The sequence below is a fragment of the Papio anubis genome, chromosome 1 (genome assembly GCF_008728515.1).
Source record: "Papio anubis isolate 15944 chromosome 1, Panubis1.0, whole genome shotgun sequence".
Lineage (NCBI taxonomy): Eukaryota > Metazoa > Chordata > Mammalia > Primates > Cercopithecidae > Papio > Papio anubis.
In genome coordinates, this window is record NC_044976.1 from 71182755 (window position 1) to 71206603 (window position 23849).

The 23849-nt window shown below is 35.9% G+C and overlaps 1 long non-coding RNA gene across 1 annotated transcript; it reads left to right on the plus strand.

Moving 5' to 3' along the window:
- Positions 1-998: 998 nt before the first annotated feature.
- LOC103886035 lies at positions 999-22727 on the plus strand. The gene is made up of 3 exons (XR_002524136.2): positions 999-3608; positions 5089-5194; positions 21088-22727. It is a non-coding gene; the product is annotated as an uncharacterized LOC103886035 (long non-coding RNA).
- Positions 22728-23849: the final 1122 nt, after the last annotated feature.

A 23849-nucleotide genomic window follows, 5' to 3' on the forward strand; every position in this document is an offset into this window, starting at 1 on the left:
TTCAAAGAACCACTACTTAGTGGAAAAATATTTATTTGGTTGTCTGTCTTCCACTACATTGGTCAAGAATAGAAAGTACAGATTCCATTGGGGCATCTAAACCCAATAATAACAACATAATTCATTTTATCATTGAGGAGAGGCCTGGGACAGAAAGAGAATTGGAAAATTCTCCATTACTGATACAGACTAAAAATGGATTATGTTTTTCTATCAAATGAGAAGATTTGTAGAATTGGACATACTCAATGTACTTTCTAAAATTAAAGCAAGACAGTAAGAATAGTGCTTATTTGTTATGAGACACTACTGGGTAAGTTGACAGTGAATCAGAGAGAACCAGTCCAGGTTATGAGATACTAGAAAACAGAAATTTTATAACTGGTTGTTTTTCAGATTCTTAAAACTTTTCTAAGTGGTTCAGCTTTTCAGAACTCTGAAAACTCATGAAACAATATTTTAAAGTCTACATGTCAAGAAGGAAATCAATTAGCAGACGACATGAAAGATAAAGGTTACTAACAAAATAGGTGCTGGTAAAAAATTGAATTAGCCTGTTTTTACACTGCTGATAAAGACATACCCTAGATAGGGCTATATATAAGAGAGAGATCTAGTTGGACTTACATTTCTACATGGCTGGGAAAGCCAATAATGGCAGAAGGCAAGGAGGAGCAAGTCACATCTTACACGGATGGCAGCAAGCAAAGAGAGTTTGTGCAGGGAAACTCCCCCTTATGATAACCATCAGATCTCATGAGACATACTCACTATCATGAGAACAGCATGGGAAATACCTGTCCCCATGATTCAATTACCTCCCTCTAAGTCCCTCCCACAACACGTGGGAATTCAAGATGAGATTTGGGTGGGGACACAGTCAAACCATATCAAAAATTAAAAAATGAAAATTTTAAAAAATGAGTTATTTAAAAGATACCAAGAAACATCTATTTAAAAAAAATAAAAGATAAATAAAATAAATGAATTATGGACTTTTTAGGGCAGATAGGAAAGCCTCCTGAGGAGTAGTCAGGCCAGTTTGAGGAGGGGAGAGCCTGGCATTCAGAACTGGGTTTTCTCTCTGTGTGCACCAATGAACACTATTTCAGGCTAGAGAAACTCTATAGTGGTTCCTTTGATGGCCTAACTAGGATCTAAAATGAAGGCTAGATATACCATGCTGTAATCTGTGATAGCATGTGGGAGAAAAGCAGAGACCTAGAAGCATTCAGTGCTCCAGCTTCAATTTTGTATTATGTAGTAAAGAAAAAGCAGGAATGAGATAAGGGCTAAATATTTTAGACAAACAAGTACCAGAATGAGGACCTAAGCAACAGGAGTGAAAAGTAGGCAAGTAAACTAATAGTTGGCATTGGAACCCAAGTGGACCCTATCCTGAATCCCTGTTGTTTCTGAACAAGCGAAATTGACCTGACAAAGATGTTTTGCCCCCTTGTTACAACATGCAGCACAGTTGATAAAAACTATGGAACTTAATCAGGCAAGGAAAGGAATTAGATTATTAGAGTCTTACCATCATATCTCAAAAAAATCCTATTAAATAGGGGACCATGTTTTCCAAAAACAGATTCTGACTTACACATTGTTTCTATGACAGGGAATGCATATACACTGCAATCACTCATTAGATCCATTCCAATCAGAGCATCTTAGGAAATATTTTCAAATGGAAATAGGCCAATAACTCCTTAATTTGTCATTGAGTCCCTTTCTTCTGAGGAAGGCAGTGTGGGTATGGTGGAAAAGATGAATCCTTTGAAATCACCTACTAATATGGGTTCTGGTTCTGACAATAATTTTGTGATATTGAGCTAGTTATCTGTTGGAGCTTTATCTAAAATGCCCTGATACGTAAGATGGGGCTCTTTTGTAACCTGACCGCATTTTTAATGTTAAACTGTTGATACCATTTATGCTCCACCTCTCCCTCTTCACCTTCTGCCCCACGTCTAGGCAAGCTAATGAGAAAGACTGCTTGCTTCTTCCTTCATTCTGGACAGGAAGGTCAAACCATGTAGGAACCATCACCCCAGCTGCAATCCCTGACCATAGAAACCCCAAGCCAGTTGTTTCTCGAGTCATCATCTTTGGACTTGCTTGAGATTTGCCTTGTTCTCCCAGAAAAGCTCATTATGGGAGCAACAAACCTTTTCATTTCCTCTTGAGGTGTGTGTGTCATCATCAGTCTTGGCATCTGAATTAAATTTTGGGTGGGGAAGACATTTTCTGTAGGGGGTTACCCAGATAGTTTAATTCAATAAAGCCCTGCCACAATACAATAACTGAATTTTACAATACAATAACAAAAATTTTACCAAGTAGAGTAAGATTTTGCCATGTAAAATGTATACCAGGAGAAAAGGTTTTCTTACTGCCAAATCAATTACAAATAATATTTTTGTCATTCAGTCTGTACTATAGCATAAGGAACAAAACAAAGACAGTGAAAGCTACATGCACGCAATTGTTGATAAACTAAGAAATTCACAATTCATTATGAATTCATCAATTTTAAACTTGTTCCAACAGAAGACAAAAGTTTTAGCCCTCTCTTTTTGAAAACATGGACTTGGCCAAGGATGAGAGACAGTTGAGTATATTTGCATCATCCCATTCAGGGAATGTTCCTGTGAGGGATTCACAATTACCTATCTTTTAAGCATTCTTCAAGGATTAAAGAAGCAGTGTCTGATCAAAGTAGCCCATTAATTAAAGTACATTTCCTCATGTCCTCTCCCACCCCAAACCTAATTACTCACAAGATGTAGGCAATCTTGTGCCTACAAGCTCATAAATCTGGCTGCCATAACTGAATGAGGGAGTGGATGACCAGGTGGTTTCTATTACTTTTAGAAGTAACTTCTAAATACAATATATTATCTAGGCTCTCATTTATAGTGGTTGTAAGTCTATGATAATATTATTCCATAGAGGGAATAGGGAATTTAGATTTTATTAACTCCTTGAGGCTTGAGGGAATAGAGCTAATAAAAGTTCTACAGCATTTCTCTGGGGAAGGAGCTACAAATTCATAAAAATCTACCCTTTGACTTTCTGAACTGCAGTTGTGTCAACACTCTTTTTATAGGTCAAAGTCATGTGAATTGTCATAACAAAGCAAAGATAGCTGATTTTAAAACTGTAATACTATTCGTTGGATTGCAAAATAGTTGCCAATCTTTCATTTTTGAATCCCAGATGAATTAGCAATATATAATATAGCAAGCACTAGGATCAGTCCTGATTAATAACTTTAATACATTGTCTGGAGATAGAAATACAGGTGAACTAATTCATGTTCATTGAACAGATATTAAGCATTTCCTATATGCTATATATTGTGATGAGATCTGGTTGATGGGATGGGAATGGAAGTACATATGGAATTTAGAATTTAGAATTTAGAATACTAGAGCAGTGTAAAATCTAGTAGATAGTGGAGATTTGCTGAATAATTAATATCCTAAAGAATGGAATAAATGCTGTGTAAAAGCACAGGCTCATAATGTGGACAAGAGGAAAGAAAAATTAGCATTTAACTTAGGGTCTGAAGAACAAAGAACATTTTAGGCTGAAGAAATAATGTAAGAAAAGGCCATAAAATATGGATTTCTAGAAACTACTTTGGAGTGACAGAGTATGTGTGGGAAAAAGTGAGAAGAGTTTAGCTTAGAAGAAATTGAATATATGAAGGCATTTTTATGTTTTAATGTTCTTCCTCTAAGGCTTTTGGGGATATCTGGAAATGTTTGATGGTAATATAAAACTTATTTTTGGAAGATAAGTGTATATCATTAGTTACCACTAAATGGGTGTCTGTTAGGTCCAGCATAAACTAATGGCTTTGTCATCCTTATAGAGGAACTTTCCCTGTCCAAGTGTTTTCATTTATGTGGATGCAGCTCTACTACCATATCTCCCCTTTCTTTTCTCATTCCCTCACTTCTCTCATGGGAAATACCTGATTTGATTGAAGAGTTTACAAATAAACTAGACAAATGTAGCCCAATTACAGTTCTCTCTGTGCTTTCCCAGAAGGGAGATGCTCACCCACTGGGAGCACACATTTCTCTCCTCTCTTCCAAGTCATGCCTTCTATAGCAGTGCACTGTGCCCTGATGAGGAGGGCTTTCTCAATCAGCATTTCTTGTGACCAAGAGTCTGAATTTGTTTAATTCTGTGATTCAAAATTAGAAACCCCACTTGACCACTGATATAAACCACAATTTACAATATCAGCTTAATAATAATAATAATAATAATGTTTCAGTTCTACATCTACTAAAGTGTTTACAATTTAATAATTGATCCTGAACATGGGAGAGAAATAGGAGTATTTCCTCTTCCAATGCCCCATCATTTATCAATTTCACAATGAATACAGAAATGCCTTTATATATTTGATGCAAAATATTAAGCCTTTACATCTAAGATCTCATTTAATTAAATCCTCTGTACAAACTAAGAGATAAGTTTTATTAACTGCATTTGAAAGTTGGCAAAATGGAACCTTAGAGAAGCTAAGTAATGTCCCAAAGGTCAGTATAAATGGATTAGGAAAAAGAACAAAACGAGGATTATCAGATTCAAACCCATGCTGTATAACCACTAGCATAAAATTCATTTCTCTGTAGATAAAATTATATGTATAAATAAGTGGGCCTTTAAAAAATGTTGTAAACAAGAGCAAGACTGCTATATTTTAATAGTATCATTTAGAGAAATAAAGACTTGTATTAGGCACTAGACAAAGGGATTTGAAAGGATGTGCAAAACATGAAAATATGGGGGTGATATCAATGAAAATGAAAATTATTAGTATGGAATAAAGATTTAGGAAAAAATATTTGTGATATTGACATATTTTATTGCTAAATAAGGTGATGATCATACCAAAAAGAATAATGATGATAAGTTCAGCAGTGGGCAAAGAGAGATTTACCTTCTGAATTAATACATATTTGTCAGAAAAATGTTAAATATGGATCTGGAGCAAAAATGGAATTAGTAAACCATCATGATATGAGTTTACTAATAAACTGTGAGACTGTATTATTCTTTCAGAGAAAAAGATGGGTAAAGAAGAATACACATAGATTCTGGGATGTGTCTGCAAATGGAAGTGTGGAATACATAGAAGAACACTGAATAGGAATCAACAGAAAGGAAGGTAAAGAACTGAGAGAATAGATGTTGTGCAAGCCAAAAGTAAAAGAAACAAATGGTGATGTACCTAAGAAGTACTGTAATCTAATGGTAGTTTAAGTTCTCAGAAGGAATTAATAATATAATTCTTTTGAGTTCCCAAAGCATTTTGTGACTTCATTCAAACTATAGGTACTCCTTTAAACATTCACTCTCAAATATTTAACAGTGTTTTGCTCTGTTGTGCATGTGGGATACAGGCTAAGGATTATAGTACCTGCAATTCCATAGAAATTACAGAAGACCAAGTCTGCCAGGGGACAAAGAATTGGGGGAAAGTATACTAGAGTAGAAAATATTGCATTAAGGTTTTGGAAGCTGGAAAGGGTTTAAAAGACATTTTAATGTCTAGAATGGTATAAGCCAATATCCAGAGTTATGAAGGACGGTATAATTTTCCAAGCAAGTTGGGTCTTGCACAAGCCCTGGCACCATAGTTATAAGTACATACATGGACAATAACAGGATATGCAATTAGATAGGTCACTAAAGGAAGACTCTAAAGGACCTTTTGTACAACATTACAGAGATTAGTGATACTGTCAGAAAACGAAGAAAGATTTTAAAATACAGAAGTATTACCAGATATGTTTTAGAAAAATAACTCTGGCAAAACTTGGGAGAATACACACACACACACACACGCGCGCGCGCACACACACACACGTATATATGTACGTATATACACACATATATGTATGTATATACACACACACACACGCACATACATATATATGTGTGTATATATATGTGCCAGGGAGTCAGGGAGAAGTCTATTAGTAGTCTGAAGATAATTATAGTGACATACAGAAGAGATGACAATTGTCTATATATTAAGTTGCTAACATTAGTGGGCAAGGGAAAAGATTATAAATTGTTTAGTTACAAAAGTGAATTTTTTTATTTTTTATTTTTATGGGTACATAGTGGGTATATATATTTTGGGGGAAAATGAGAATTTGGATACAGACATATAATTCATAATAGTTATTACATCAGGGTAAATAAAGTATCTCCAAAAGCATTCATTTCTTTGTGTTACAAACATTTCAATTGTACTTTTAGTTATTCCTAAATGTACAGTATATTTTTGTCGACTATAGTCACCATGCTGTGCTATCAAATAGTAGATCTTATCAATTGTATCTAACTATATTTTTGCATTTATTAACTATACCCCTTACTTCCCTCTACCTACTACCCTTCCCAGACTCTGGTAACCATCCTTCTACTCTCTATTTCCATGAGTTTAGTTGTTTTCATTTTTAGCTCCCACAAATCAGTGAGAGCATGAGAAGTTTATCTTACTGCGCCAGGTTTATTTCACTTAATATGATGTCCTCCAGTTCCATCTGTTGTTGCAAATGACAAGATCTTTTTCTTTTTACGGCTGAATAGCACTCGTATATAAATACCCCATTTTCTTTATCCATTCATTTGTTGAAGGCACTTAATTTGGTTCCAAATCTTGGCTATTTTGAATAGTGCTAAAGTAACCGTGGGAATGCAGATATCTCTTTAATATACTGATTTCCTTTATTTTGAGTCTATCTTAGCAATGCGATTGCTGGATCACATGGCAGATCTATTGTTAGTTTCACGAGAAATCTCCATACTGTTTTCTATTGTGGTTGTACTAATTTACATTTCCACCAACAGTGTACTAGGGTTCCCTTTTATCCACACCCTCGCCAACGTTCATTATTATCTATCTTTTGGCTCAAACCCATTTTAACTGGGATGAGATGATATCTCTTTGTAGTTTCAGTTTGCATTTTTCTGATGATCAGTAATGTTGAGCACCTTTTTTATATATCTGTTTGCCATTTGCATGTCTTCTTTGAGAAATATCTATTCAGGTCTTTTGGCCATTTTTAAATCAGATTATTAGTTGTCTTCCTGTAAAGTTTGAGCTTATTACATATTCAGATGGATAGCTTGCAAATACTTTCTCCCATTCTGTGACTTATCTCTTCAATTTGTTGACAGTTTATTTTACTGTATAGAGCGTTTTTAACTTGATGTGATTCCATTTATCCATTTTTTTTCTTTGATTGTCTGTGCTTTGGGGGTATTATTCAAGAATCTTTGCCTAGACCAATGTCCTGAAGAATTTCTCCAATTTTTCTTTTAGAAGTTTCATAATTTCAGGTCTCAGATTTAAGTCTTTATTTTGGTTTGACATTTATGTTTGGTGAGCGATCTAGGGGTCTAGTTTCATTGTCTGCATGTGGATATCCAGTTTTCCCAGCACCATTTATTGAAGGTACTGTAGTTTCTTCAGTGTACATTCCTAGCACTTGTGTCAAAAATAAATTCACTGTCGAAGTATGGATTTGTGTCTGAGTTCCTTATTTGTTCTGTAGGTCTAAGTGTCTGTTTTCATGCCAGTACAATGCTGTTTAGGTTACTATAGCTCTACAGTGTAATTAGAAGTCAGAATTATATTTTTTGAAGATCATTTGAAATATAAGGTATGATATAAAAAATTGTGGATTCATCAATGACTCAAAGATAACCATAATTAATATTTTGTGTATTTATTGTGTGTATATGCATGCATTCATGCATGTATTATATATAGTATTAAAACATATTAATGTAAGTGCATATAGAAAATACACTGCAAAATCCTCACTGCTATTTAGTTTTACATTATATTATATGTATTTCACCATATACTGATCTAATCCTAAAAATACATTGGTAGAATTCTGTGATATTGAACATCACTGCAATTTATCATTATAAGTGTAACTATTGTTTGAAATTTAGATTGTTTCCATGTTTTAGGCATTGTATATTATTGAGACTCTTGATTTACATTGATAGCTGCTCAGCAGAAATATTACAGTGGTTTTATTTTTTCAAACTATATTTGAGGCCTTTTTTACTCCAGCCTCAACAATTAGCAATATCTTTTTAAAACTGCCAATTTGATAAATGAAAATGTTATGTTTCATTTGACAGTTTATACAGTTGAACTCTTTCTTATGTTTATTGGCCATCTATATATCAACTGAAATAAATTATCTATTCATACAAAGACAAATACTTTATATTTGTATTGTCCTTGCTTCTGTATTGCAACAGCTCAAGAAATTCAGTGGAGATAGAATTCTAGAGAATCCTCCAAAATTCACTGATTTAGTAAACTTATTTTGTCCTTGCCTTGTGCCTGGACCACTTCCAAGTTGTTTATTTGGTAGCGGGTATTTAATAATTTTGAAACCCAACATCAAAACTTTCTGCATCTACTAATAGTCCTGTTTTGCTTTATGAATCATCATGGTTACTTCAACCTCAGTTCAGGTATTTTGGATGGAGTTGGCCTCATTTCCAGGCACCAGACCTGCATTATGTGTCTTGGGAAAAGCCAATCAGCACATTCTATCTTTCTTATTATATTCATTACTTCAGGGACTGGCATCTTTCCAAGTCAAGTCAATCAAACCTGATGAAAATCAATTTTCTACAAGGAAATCAAACCCTTTTTAAAAAATTTGGTTTATTGATGCTATAAGCCTGAAGTAACCCGAGGCAAACCATAGCATTTAGAAATGGCAGCAACTCGGCCGGGCGCGGTGGCTCAAGCCTGTAATCCCAGCACTTTAGGAGGCCGAGACGGATGGATCACGAGGTCAGGAGATCGAGACCATCCTGGCTAACACGGTGAAACCCCGCCTCTACTAAAATACAAAAACTAGCCGCGGAGTTGGCGGGCTTCTGTAGTCCCAGCTACTCGGGAGGCTGAGGCAGGGAGAAGGAACCCGAGGCGGAGCTTGCAGTGAGCTGAGATCCCGCCACCGCACCCAGCCAGCTCTGGCGACAGAGCCGGTGACTCCCTCCCCAAAAAAAAGAAATGGCAGCAACTCAGAAACAGCACAACCAAGCCAATTCTGAATTTCTCCATTCCCAACACCACACCCAACCCTGTACAGTTCAGTTTATGTGAGCTTATGCAAATAATTTTTCCTTAAACATTTTGATTTCAAATTTCTATGATTTACAATTGATTTTTTCTTTTTTTGGACGGAGTCTAGCTGTGTTGCCCAGACTGGAGTGCAGTGGAACAATCTCCGTTCACTGCGAACTCTGCTTCCTGGGTTCACGCCATTCTCTTGCCTCAGCCTCCCGAGTAGCTGCGACTACAGGTGCCTGCCACCACGCCCGACTAATTTTTTGTATTTTTAGTAGATACAGGGTTTCACCATGTTAGCCAGGATGGTCGCCATCTCCTGACCTCGTGATCCGCCTGCCTTGGCCTCCCAAAATTCTAGGATTACAGGCGTTAGCCACCACACCCAGCCACAATTGAAATTTTTAATTGATAGAATAATGAAAAATTACAACTTTTATTTCTGTTACTTACAATTGAAATGTTTATTTCTGTTATTTACAATTGAATTTTTAATTGACAGAATAATGAAAAAATTACAACTTTTACTGAACTTCTTGATAAATACTCCAATTAATTATTCTAAATGAAAAACTAAGTGAGAAATCATAAGTTCTCAAATCCTGCAGAATATCAGTGTTCCTAGAACCCTGGATATTAAGGCTATTTTCCTTCAGAGTGAACATATTGTAATGATGGGGCCCAGAATTTTTCACTTAATTTTTGGAATTAACTGCATTTCTATTGTTCTAGGAAACACTTATTTATGAACAGAGATTAACATTCATGAATATTTTATGCAACAAAAGAAGGGATCGACTTTCTGTGTATTTAGCAGAGTTGGTTACCTGTGTCATGATGTAGTTCAAAGAATTACAGGTGTTTACCACATTATAAAGGTAAAGGGAAACCACGCACCTTTAATCACTATAATTTCTGTCTTTAACTCTCCACTTCCTTACCTTCCAGGAGAAAAATATAAGATTTAGGTAAACAAGTTTTATATAAATAAAACCAGTGTGATTTCATTTCTTATCTCATTTAGAGTTACATCATTGGTGTCCCTTGTCCTTTCATTTATTATATATGGAAAAACATCAATGGGAAATTATATATTTTGCTTCCTGATCACAAACCTTTCTTTCCAAAATAAAAGCATTTGCCATTTTATTAATGATAAGGAAATGCTTTCTGTCTTTGCCACCTTTTTCCCTGAATTTTATAATCCTTTCATGGGAGAAACAGCTTGTTTCTCTTTTTCCCAGCCTCATTATCTAAATGACAGTTAAATGACATCCAAACCAGGAACCTGGATTTGTTGGATGTTTATTTCTTTTCATATCCACATCCAATTAGTCACCATAACCTATTATTTTACCTCCTAAATATCAACTGCAGTCCTCTCTTTCTTTCTATCTCTAAAACTTTGACTTTTTCTGGCTGTAATAATTTCATGTTTGAATTACTAAAGTAGTTTGCACACATCGTTTCCATGATTCTATTGTCTCCCTGAATCATGAGACCTGTCTTAAATCTGTTGCCACGGTGACACAATAGTGCTCTAAGGCACAAATGTAATCATACATTTCTTTTTAACTACAAATTCTTTCATGTGGTTTAATCTTGTTTTTTAACAAGATTAAATATAAGAATAACATTTAGAACTAATTTTAAAATTATAGTATGTCAGAATTTCCCTTGTTGTTTTACTATTTCCCTTGTGCCCACCTGTGGGCTCACATTTTACTATGTCCTCCCATCCACCCTTTCTTTCAGTCATATAACCATTATTAAGTTCCTGCTTAAACAATAGGACACTTGAAATACCTAATTCTCATGTCAACCATGTAGAGTAAGATTTATTATTTCAAGGTAAGAATTACTTCACGGCCGGGCGCAGTGGCTCACACCTGTAATCCCAGCACTTCGGGAGTCTGAGGGAGGTAATTCACCTAAGGTCTGGAATTTGAGACCAGCCTGGCCAACATTTTTTTTTTTTTTTTTTTTTTTTGAGACGTAGTCTAGCTCTGGTGCCCAGAATGGAGTGCAGTGGCGCAATCTCCACTCACTGCCAGCTCCGCCTCCCGGGTTCACGCCATTCTCTTGCCTCAGCCTCTGGAGTAGCTGGGACTACAGTTGCCTGCCACCACGCCCGGCTAATTTTTTGTATTTTTGTATTTTTAGTAGAGACGGGGTTTCACCATGTTAGCCAGGACGGTCTCCATCTCCTGACCTCGTGATCCGCCTGCCTTGGCCTCCCAAAATGCTGGGATTACAGGCGTCTCTACTAAAAATCTAAAAAAATCAGTCCGGTGTGGTGGCAGGCACCTGTAATCCCAGCTTCTCGGGAGGCTGACGCAGGAGACTCTCTTGAACCCGGGAGGCAGAGGTTGCAGTGAGCCGAGATCGCACCACTGCACTTCAGCCTGGGCAACAAGTTTTAGCAAAGGTTATCAGGTGAGCGAGATGCCACCCCTTACTCTTTAATCACACTGAATTACTTTCAGTTTAACAAAAGCAGCCTTGTTGCTCCTCTCTGCATGACTCCCTTTCTTTCTGGAATACCGTTTCCTTCCAACCCACTTTGACAACCCTTCATCCACAGCTCAAGTAAATTGAGATAAATGTTTGACTCAGAATATACAAAGTGGTGTTTATTAAATTTAGAAGGAAATTACATAACTTATTTTGTTCTTACTTAAAAGTACCTAAGAAGCTATTTTTGTAGGTCAATGATCCTCAACCCTTCAAGAAACACTAGGGAATCTCTGAAGCGTATTGTACAGTTTTCAAAAAATATTTCCCTTTGCAAAGACTTCACTTAAATATTCAAATTTTATTGTTAGATAAGTTCATGGACTTTGGAGTCAGAATATTTAGGTCAGAATACTGGCTTTTTTCATTACCACCTGGGAAGTTGTAGGTATTAATTAAAGTCTCTGAAGTCCAATTTTATTATCAATGAAATGGGATAATAAAGGTATTTTTGTTTAAGTATTAGCTTACTGTGAAAATTAAATGAGATGGAGCATGGAAAAAGATGATCAGAGCACACTGCTAGCCACAAAGTATTTCCTTAATCAGTGATATATTTTTACTATTGTTATTGTTGACATTGTTTTTGCTGTTATTGGGCTTCCTGAAACTTTTTTCCCAAAATCCCTTTGCTAACACATACAACATGCCAGTTATTGTAGATATAGGAACAGTAAACTTTCAGAAAAACGTAAATATGCTAGGGAGGTAGACTATTTTTATCACCTGAAAACTGGCTAGATAGCTTTCAGTGATAATTTTGTCTTGCTTCTTTCTTTCATTCTACTTTAAGAATAGTTTCTTTAGATTTACGAATGAAGCAAAGCCTGTATATCTAAAAATATGTATTTAATAATGTATTTTCCTGCACAATAAAAGAATTTGATGAAAAAAGTTTGAAGGACACAGAGAGTAGTCATTAATTAGAACACATATTTCTTGCAAAATGCCTTCCTATTATATTTGTACTTCAAAAGTGTCAAATTACAAAGAGTAATATAACACCTTTTAAGTACCTAAAACAGTGAAGAAGCATAATCCCTCTAAGGCAGGAAGAAGACTCTTTTAACAATAGTGTAAATTATTTGTAGACCTCCTGCTTGAACAAGATAAGTTATTAAGATTTTCTGATATGATTCACTATTGTTTTAACTGCTATTTGTGTTTCAACATAGAGGAGATAAACACACTTTGGATAGAAAGTCCAGAGACCTTGCCTCTTATTTGCTAATCGTATGGCATTCTGTAAGGCACTCATCTCTCTGGACCTCACTTTCTCATCAGAGACATTAACAGCTTTGAATACATAATATCTAATCTACATTAATAGTCAAACTCTTGTGTAATAGGCAGGTCTTAGAACTGCATAGATTAAGAAACTGTTGTTTACAAGTTGGTAAATTTGGCACGTTGCTTAATCTAACCGAAACTTATTTTTTTCGACAGGAAAAACATATATATTTGTGTTTACTGTACAGGTTTGTTGTGAGAAATGTACATTAATCTACATATTTCCTGGCAGGTAGTAGACACTTAATACATGTTAACTGACAATAATATTTTATAGAAGCTTTGAAAATATGCAGCACTTTTCTTCATTAATGCTTAATCAAAATCTATACCCTTTCAGTTAATTATGTCAATGCTTTTACTTTATTTTACCTTCTTAAAATTTTTAATGTTTAATTATCATGGGTACATAATCGGTGTACATATTTATGGGATACATGAAATATTTTTACACAAGCATATAAAATGTAACAATCATATTAGGATAAATGGAATATCCATCACCTCAAACATTTATCATTTATTTATATTATAAACAGTCCAATTATATGCTTTTAGTTATTTTTAACTGTACAGTAAATTATAGCTGACTGTAGTCACCCTGTTGTACTATCAAGTAGTGGATCTCATTCATTGTATCTAACTATATTTTTATACTCATTAACCATTCTCATTTCTCTCCTTGTCTCCCCAATAATCTTCCCAGCCTCTGGGAACAATCATTCTACTTTCTATCTCCATGAATTCAATGGCTTTAATTTTAGCTGCTATGAATGAGTAAGAACATGATAAATTTGTCTTTCTATGCCTGGCTTATGCCATTTAATGTAATGTCCTCCAGTTCCATCCATGCTATTGCAAATGACAAAATCTCATTCTTGTTATGGCTGAATAGCACTCCATTTTGTATTTTGTACATTTTCTTTATATATTCATTTGTTGATGGACACTAAGGTTGGTTCCAAATCTTGGCTATTGGGAATAGTGCTACAGTAAACATGGTATTGCAGATAACTCTTGGATATACTGGTTTCCTTTCTTTTGGGTATATACCTAGCAGTGAAATTGCTGGATCATATGGAAGTTCTACTTTAGTTTTTTGAGGAAATCCCATAATGTTCACTATTTCCATTGTGTCTGTACTAAGTTACATACCCCAAAACAGCATACAAAGTTTCCCTTTTCTCCACATTCTTGCCAGCATTCATTATTACCTATCCTTTGGATCACAGCCATTTTAACTGGGGTGAGATGATATCTAATTATAGTTTTGATTTGCATTTCTGATGATCAATACTGTTGAGCACATTTTTATATACTCTTTGCTATTTGCATGTCTTGAATCATCCTTGCATCCCTGGGATAAATCCCACTTGGTCATGATGAAACACCTTAATGTATTGTTGGGTTTGGTTTGCTAGTATTTTGTTGAGGATTTTTGCAACAATGCTCATCAGGGATATGAGACTTTTAGTTTTCTTTTTGATATGTCTTTGTCTGGTTTTGGTATCAGCATAATGTTAGTCTCACAGAACGAGACTGGAAGTATTCCCTCCTACTCTATTTATTGGAAGGGTTTGAGTAGGATTGGTGTTTTTATTTAAGTGCTTGGTATAATTCAGCAATAAAGTCATGTCCTGAGTTTTCCTTTGCTGGAAGACTTTTTATTATGGCTTCAGTCACACTACTTGTTATTGATCTATTCAGGTTTTGGAATTCTTCATGGATCAATCTTGCTATGCTGTATGTTTCCAGGAATTTATCCATTTCTTCTAGGCTTTCCAATGTATTGGCAATATAGTGGCTCATAGTAGTCTCTAACGATCCTTTGAATTTCTGTGATATCAGGTTCAATGTCTCCCTTTTCATCTCTGATTTTATTTATTTGTTCTTTTTTATTTAGTCTGACTAAAGGATTGTCAATTTGGTTAACCTTTTCCAAAAATTGATTTTTCATATTGTTGATCTTTTGTATTGTTTTTAACATTTCAATTTTATTTATCTTTGCTCTGATCTTCTAGTAATTTAGGTTTTCATTATCTCTTGTTTAAGATGAATTTTTTCAGTCGTTTATTTGAAGTTTTTCTGCTTTTTGGATGTAGTTGTGTATAGCTATAAATTATCTCTTAGTACTGCTTTTTCTGTATTCCATAGGTTTTGGTATGTTGTCTTTCCATTTTCATGTATTTCAAGGATTTTAAAAATTTCTTTCTTAATGTATTCATTGACCCACTTGTCATTAAGGAGCATATTGTATAATTTCCATGCAGTTGCATAGTTTCCAAAATTACTCTTGTTACTGTTTTCTAGTTTTATTCCACTGTGATCAGAGAAGATATTGACACGATTTCATTTTTTGAATTTTTAAATATTTGTTTTATGTACTAACATATGCTCTATCCTTGAGAATGACCTATGTGCTAAGGAGAAGAATGTGTATTCTACAGCCATTTGATAAAATGTTCTGTAAATATCTATTAGTTCCATTGGCTGTATAGTGAGATTAAGGCTGATGTTTCCTTGTTGATTTTCTGCCTGGATGATCTTTCTGATGCTGAGGGTGGGATGTTGAAGTGTCCAGCTATTATTGTATTGTAATCTGTATCTCTTTGGCTCTAATATTTGTTTTTATATCTAGGTACTCCAGAGTTGGGTGCATATATGTTTAAAATTGTTTTATGCTTTTTCTGAATTGACATATTTTTCATTATATAATGACCTTATTTGTCTGTTTTGCTCTTTATTGGTTTCTATTTGCATGGAATTTCTTTCTTCATCCCTTTATTTTCTCTTTATTTGTGTGTTTATAGGTGAAATGTGCTTCTTGTAGACAGCAGATCTTTGGGCCTTTTTTAAAAATCCATTCAGCTACTCTATGTCTTTTGATTGGATAATTTAGTCCATTTACAGTAAATATTATTATTGATAAGTAAAGACTTACTTTTGCCATTTTATAACTTCTCTTCTTGTTATTATGTGATCTTCTCTTTTTTCTTCCTTTTTTCCCTTCCTTCCATTCTTCCTTCCTACCTTTCTGTCTACCATTTGGGGAAGATGATTTTCTATGGTGGTTTGTTTTATTTTTTACTTTTTCTTTTTGTGTATCTGTTTAAGGTTTTTTAATTTGAGGTTACCATGATACGTGAAAGTAACATTTCATAACCCATGATTACAAACTGAAAACAACTTAACATTGATTGAAAAAACCAACTAAACTAACGAGCAAAGAGAAAACGCATATTCTAGTTTATCTTCCATACTTTTAACTATTTGTTGTTTCTATTTTTATCTTATTATAATGTCTGTGTCTTTAAAATTGTTTTAATTGTTAATTTTGATAGTTTCATTTTTTTCCTTTTAGTCAAGAGATAAGTAGTTCACACATAACAATTAGAGTGTTATAATGTCTTGTATTTGTCCATGTACTTACTATTGCCAGTGCATTTTGTTCCTTTGGATGTCTTCTTTTTGCTTGTTGTGACGGTTGTTATTGAGTGTCAATTTGATCGGATTGAAGGATGCAAAGTATTATTCCTGTGTGTATCTGTGAGAGTGTTGCCAAAGGAGATTAACCTTTGAGTCAGTGGACTGGGAGAGGCCAATCCAACCTCAATCTGGGTGGACACAATCTAATCATCTGCCAGCTTAGCTAGAATAAAGCAAGCAGAAGAAGATAGAAGGAGCAGACTCAGTGTCTTCCAACCTTCATCTTTCTCTTGTGCTGGATGCTTCCTGCCCTAGAATATCAGACTCCAAGTTCTTCAGCTTATGGACTCAGACTTACACCAATGGTTTTCCAGGGGCTCTCAGACCTTTGGCCCCAGACTAAAGGCTGCACTGTCAGCTTCCCTACTTTTGAGGTTTTAGGACTGGACTGGCTTCTGTGCTCCTCAGCTTGCAGACAACCTATTGTGGAGCTTCATCTTGTAATTGTGTGAGTGAGTATTCCTTAATAAACTCCTCTTTATCTATGCATCTAGTGTATTGGTTTTGTCCCTGTGGAGAACCCTCATACACTCATTCATGTCCATTTCTTTCAGATTGCAGAATTTCCTTTAGCATTTCTTGTAGGAGAGGTCTACTGTTGCTGAAATCCTTCAGCTTTTGTTTTTCTGGGAAGGTCTTTATTTCTCCTTCATGCTTAAACAATATTTTCACTGGACATACTATTCTTGGCTAAAAGGTTTTTCCTTCAACACTTTAAATATGTCATGCCATTCTTGCTTGAAACTCTTTAGCATGTTGTTTTTTTTCTCTTGATGCTTTTAGGATCCTTTCTTTATTATTGACTTTGGGAGTTTGATTTAATATCTTGAGGTAGTGCTATTTGTGTTAAATCTGCTTGGTGCTCTATAACCTTTTTGTACTTGAATATGGATATCTTTCTCTGGGTTTGGAAAATTCGTTGTTATTATACCTTTGAATAATCTTTCTACTCTGATCTCTGTCTCTCTCTCTCTCTACCTCTTCTTAGAGGTCAGTACCTCTTAGATTTGCCCAGCTGAGGCTATGTTCTAGATCTTGCAGGTGTGTTTTATTCCTTTGTATTGTCTTTTATTTCTTTATGTCCTTTGACTGTGTATTTTCAAGTAGCCTATATTCAGGATCAGTAATTCTTTCTGCTCCTTGATCAGTTCTGCTCCTGAGAGGCTCGAATACGTCCTTCAGAATGTCAATTGAATTTTTCAGCTCCAGAATTTTGGCTTCATTTTTAAAAACTATTTCAATCTCTTTGTTAAATTTATCTGATAGGATTCTGAATTTCTTCTCTGTGTTATCTTAAATTTTGTTGAGCTTCCTCAAAATAGCTATTTTGAATTCTCTGTCTGAAAGGTCATATATCTCTCACTCTGGAATTCATCACTGGTGCCTTATTCAGTTTGTTTGGTGAAGTCATGTTTTCCTGTATGATCTTGATGCTTGTAGATGTTCATCAATTTGGGCATTGAAGAATTACTTATTTATTGTAGTCTCCACAGTCTGAACTTGTTGGTGCCTATTTTTGGGGGGAAGGCTTTCCATGTATTCAAAGGAAATTAGTGCTATTACCTAAGTTTGGTTATGGCAGCCATGTCTGTATTAGGGGACACCCTAACACCAGTAGCACTGTGACTCTTTCAGACTCATCAGGGTACCACCTTGGTGGTCCTGGGTAAAATCCAGGACAGTTTTTTGGATTACCAGGCAAAGACTCTTGTTCTCTTCCTTTACCTCGCCCCAAAGAATTGGAGTCTCTCTCTCTATGTTGAGCTCTCTGGAGCTGAGAGAGAGGTGACACAAGCACCCCTGTGGCTACCACTACTGGGATTGTGCTGGGTTAGACCCAAACCCAGCACATCACTGGGTCTTGCCCAAAGTTTGCGGCAACCATTGCCTGGCTATCACCATTGCCTGGCTATCACTAATGTTCACCAAAGGCCCAAGGGCTCTTCAGTCGTCAAATGGAAGTCCAGCTAGGCTTGTGTTTTTACCTTCAGGGTGGCAAGTCATCCTCCTCTGTTCACTTCAGACCCAGAGCATGTCCAGAAATGCCATCCAGGAGCCAGGTTTGGGATTCAGGAAGCTTGAGAATCTACTTGGTGCTCTATTCTACTGCAGGTGAACTGACACCCAAGCTGCAAGACAAAGTCCTTCCAACTCTTCCCTCTCCTTTTATCGAGCAAAAGGTATCCCTCCCTGCAGCCACCACCACCCAGGCCCATGGCAAATACTGCCTGGCTACTGTCAATGTTCACTTAAGCCCCAAAATCTCTTTAATCAGCTTGTGGTGAATGCTGCCAGGCCTGTCTCTCCTGTTGGAGCAGTGGGCTCCTCTCTGGCCCAGGTCAGGTCCAGAAATGGCATCAAGGAGCCAAGGCATACCATCAGGAACCCCAGTAGCCTGCCTGATGCTCTGACACACTATGGCCAAGTTGGTACCCAAGCTGCAAGAGAAAATTCCCTTACTCTTCCCTCTCCTTTCCTCATGCAGGAGTCTCTCCCCATGACTGCCACAACTGGGAATGTGCTGAGTCACAACTAATGCAAGCATGTCACTGAGTCTCACATAAAGCCCACAGTCAGTACTGCTTGGGTAATGCTCATGTTTATTCAAAGCCCAAGGGCTCTTTAGTCAGCAGGATTGAGTTGTTCTCTTCGAGGCAGTAGGTTCTCTTCTGGCCCAGTGTTGGTCTAGAAATGTCATCTGGGAGCTGGGGCCTTGAATGAGGCTTGAGGACTTTGCCTAGTGCTATATCGTACTGTGGCTGAACTGGTATCAAAGTTGCAAGACAAAGTACTCTTTACTCTCCCCTTTTCTCTCCTCAGGTAGAAAGAAGATATCACTCTTGGATCTGCAAGCTGCACTGCCTGGGGTTGGGAAAGGAGTAATGAAAATATTCCTTTGGCTGCCCCAGCTGGTGTCTCACTTGATAATGTGCACCCCAAGTCAACTGGCTTTGAACCCAGCAATGCACCAGGACTTGCCCAGGAATTGCAGTCTCTGTAGCCTGAACTGCCTTTCAAGTTTATTTAAGACCACAGAGCGTTTTAACCTGCGGTGGTAGGACTTGCTGGAACTCAGGTTCTGACTGCTGAAATGAATAATTTGCCTCTGGCTAGGGTTGGTCTCAATGTTCCCTCCATAGGCTCTGACTGAATTCTTCCTCTGTTGTTTTCTGTAGCAGTGCAGCACTGATTCCCACAATCACTTTCTTCTCCCTTCCTCAAGTACACAGTTTCTCTCTCCGTGCCATACTGTGCTGCTGGGAGATGAGGAAGGGATGGTATTGGCAATTCAAGACTGTCTTTCCTACCTTCTTCAGTGACCCTTTCCTTCATATGATGTTAAAAGCAGGTACTGTGATAGCTTGCCTGATTTTTGATTCTTACGAAGGTGTTTTCTTTGTACATAGTTGTTCAATTTGTGTTCCTCTTGGGCGTATCACCATTGGAGGGTTCTATGTAGTCATCTTGCTCTGCCTCCACTTTTCCTTTTTTTATTCAACAAATATTTTATTAGGCTTTGACTATTTGCTATGATTTATACAAGTCTCTGGGTACATGGTGATTAACAAAATAGACATGGACCTTGCCTTCATGGAGTTATGTGCAAAATAGACAATATAAAAGTTAAACACAGTTCAGTACACAATTAGAAAGTATAATGTGTGCCAGGGAGAAACAGAATAAATTTTTTTGATAGTGATAAAAAACCTTCAGCCAAATAAAATTTAAAAGACTTTAATTGAGCAATGAATGATTTGTGAATCAGGCAGACCTCAGAATCACAGAAGGTTCACAGAGATTCCAGGGGTCCTTGTGGTTAGAACAAATTTAAAGACAAAAAATATAAAGTGACACACAGGAATCAGAAGTGAGGTACAGAAACAGTGAGATTGGTTATAGCTCAGTGTTTGCCTTATTTGAATGCAGTTTGAACATTCAGCAGTCTGAGTAGTTGAAGTATGGCTGCTGCGATTGGCCAACACTTGGCCATTGTTTCAGGTGCATACTATTAAATTAGGTTCTCGATTTTGTCTATTGAGCTAGGTTATAGTTCATCTACAAGGATTCAAGTATAGAAGTATGGAGTCTTTCTCAGGCCATATTTAGTTTGCTTTAACAATTCCCCCCCTTGTGGTCATTTTCTCAATTTTGAGAGATTGCCCAAAACCTTAATCATTGATGTCACTATTGCTGTCATAAATGTACCAATATGGTTTTGAAATTCACTGGGAAGCAGCGGAGCAGTGAGTTTTGCAAGGAAAGAATAAGGACTGAATAGGGGTACCCTATGCTGGACTACCCTTTGTACAGGAGAAAAACAAAACCTGGTCTGTTCTAGGATTTATGTGTTTTATTAAAGCCTTAGTTTGATTATATCACATTTAGCACAATTGACTCCATTTTAGTTTGGTTTGGTTTGTTAGGACCTAGTGCATGAGTTCAGTCCAAAATAATGACCTCTCATAATTTTGTTTTTAAAAAAGTCCCCGCTTTTGGCCAGGTTCTTACTTAGGTGAGAGAGTAATAAAAACTTAGGGCCTTAGCACCACTCTCAGTTACCATCATTTTAGGTTTCCAGTCTCAGCATGTCATTCATAGGTTACAGTGTCCTCATGGTCGCACATTTCTTTCTTCTTTTGTCATTCCAGTTGAAGAGAGACCATTTGATGTTCTAGAAATGATTGCATGCAAACATTGAAAAACTTTGAGAGAATACAGTGCCCCAAGAAGACCGTTATGACTATTGGGAGGATAATGCCAATAGTTTGGAATATTCTCCTTACTCATGGCACCCACAAATGAAACCACCTAAAATTAAATAGATTAAAGAATGAGCTAGATGAAGAGTCTACTCACTTGACTAAGTGGTCTTTTCATTAATCCCCTACAACTGAATTTTTATAATTTACATTTTATAGATTTCTCCACAGGCCACAAGTATCAGCAACTGCACGGGTACTTCTCTGTTTAACCAATTCTATCATTTAGCATAACTTTCACAAGATAATTTGAAGTCTGTTGGGCACTTATAGCCATTAAAGTACAATTTGCTGTAGAACCTATTATGAGGGAGATATTTCTAATTATTGTCTCTTTTATTCTAAAGCATGGAAAAAGGACCTAACAAATGATGTCCTTCTAGAAGAGTGAAGGCCTCCTGGCAATGTTCTCTTTATTCCATGGTGTGGGTTAAGAGGAGTTTTGACTGATTATAAGGCCACGTATATACAACTAATGTTTCTTACCTACATTGGGTCTTCATCTTTTATCTATTGAAGTGTAAGGTTATTCATGTATAGGGCTGGCTGCAAAATCCTTCATAAATAAAAGTACACCCTATAAGTACACATAATAGACTCTTTTCATTTCTACTGTTCACAGAGGCATACACAAGGAAAAAAACATTTAAAGATAAGAGTCTAGTGATAGTAGAAGTTTTATTCCATGATCTTGGGAAAAGTTGTTAACGTTAAGGCTGCCATCTTCTTCTGGGGAGAAACTTAGTTTTACTTTAAGGGTACCAATGCGTGTACAGTTCCAAGAGTGTGGAGAAACCCTTCTCAGTTGTGAGATTATGAACCCAAGGTTCAAGGCTCCAGAGTTTTGCTGTAGTGTGAATGGCAAGGAGAGTCTTTCTCTGATGTTCTCAGAAGATCCAGTCTCTGGGTTCTAGATTGTGAAGGAATTGTCCTCAGTGAACTATAAAAAACTTTCTTTTCCTGGTGAAAATTCACTGTAGCATAATAATCTACTCTTGTAACATCTGGCCTCTTGCATGGGAAAGCTTTTATACAACCAGAAAACATGCACTGAAAATGACAATTGAACGAAATCCCTTTATAAATGTTTAAATGGCCCATGAGGTAGCCACATGTACCTCAAACTTTTATTATCTTTCCAGGAATATGGAAGTATAAAGTTCTTTTAAACTATTTCTGTAATTTATAAGTCACCACATCAATATATTCAATTTGGATTATTTTATCTTTTCCATGATGAGTCATGGAATGCAGAACCTTAATAATAAAAACTTTAAGGAATCAGGAAGGACAAGGTGGCTGTGTTGGTTCTTCATGAGTCCATGCTTAACACCAGACTTGAGTCCTCTTGAATACTAGTTGTTTCTCCAATTTAGGTTCATAGCACTGATAACTAATAGGTTATCATAGGTAATTTAACTTAGACCATTGAGTTCATTCAAATTGCATATTCAAGCAATTTTAGTCTTGGCTGGTTTTGCATGATAATCTAGAACTTGATTTTGAAAAGTGTGTTAAATACCAAAGCTTAAAACAATGGATATTAAAAAATAGAATATTAGCTTACTATAAGTAATTCATTTAGCTAAAATGATAATGCAAAAAGTTTTTAAAGGAAAAAACATTATTCTGATAGAGAGGAGTCTTAGCTTTCTAATCAAGACTCAATGAAAGCAGCTTGAGGCCTACTGACTCTGTCTCCTTTCTTTCCTCCCCACCCCCTTTTTTGCAGTTTACTTAAAAGGTAAACAAAAACCTTTCATTATCTTTAAATATTACATAAAATTCTCCTTTAAAAGAGAAAAACAAATGTTATGTTCCCAATAGTATATTTTTAATGTTAAAGCTAGTTTTTAAATAACATTTTATAAATCTTTTGTTTTAGTCTGACCATAATTTAAGATTTTTATAAACATTTTATAATACTTTACTTTTTTTTTTTCTCAGAGCAGAACAATGTTCTAATAAAACTCTGTTGTGCTTTTATTCCAATGTCCAATTTATGGAAAAACAAATGAATAATGCCATTTTAATTTTAGCCAATATGTCCACACATAGAAGGTTTTACAATTAATTTTTTATAACCCTTCCACAACTTTTTCACACCTTTACCTTTTTAAAAATTTAAATCAATCCTTTCACCCTCTAACCTAGGCAAAAGTTTACCTTTCCATACCTTCCTATAATCTCTTAAAAAAACACATTTTATTCCCCTTACACACTTTGTATGTAAACTTATTTTTTCATTAGTCTCAATTACATATTACAATGTTTACTCTTAGTGACTTTTACTTTAGGTGAAAATCTTGGTAAATAAGGGATTTTAATTATGTAGTAGGTGTGGAGCCTAGCATCCAGACAGAAATGCAGATAAAGCCTGACTCTTTCCAGCCTCTAACTACACATGTCCCAGGTCTTATATAGCTGTAAAGCAGGCAGGCTGTACAGTCATGAGTCATAGTGACATTTTATGAAGCATTTTGGAGGCCTAATCATCTTTAAATTGTACAACATAAATTCTTTCATGACTTACACAGACCATGTATGACATGTTTAGACTTTCTGACTTGCCCTAAACATCCCTCTTTTTAAACAACCAGTCATTTTACTTTAGTACAAAGATTTTCCATACAACAACTTTCTCACATAAA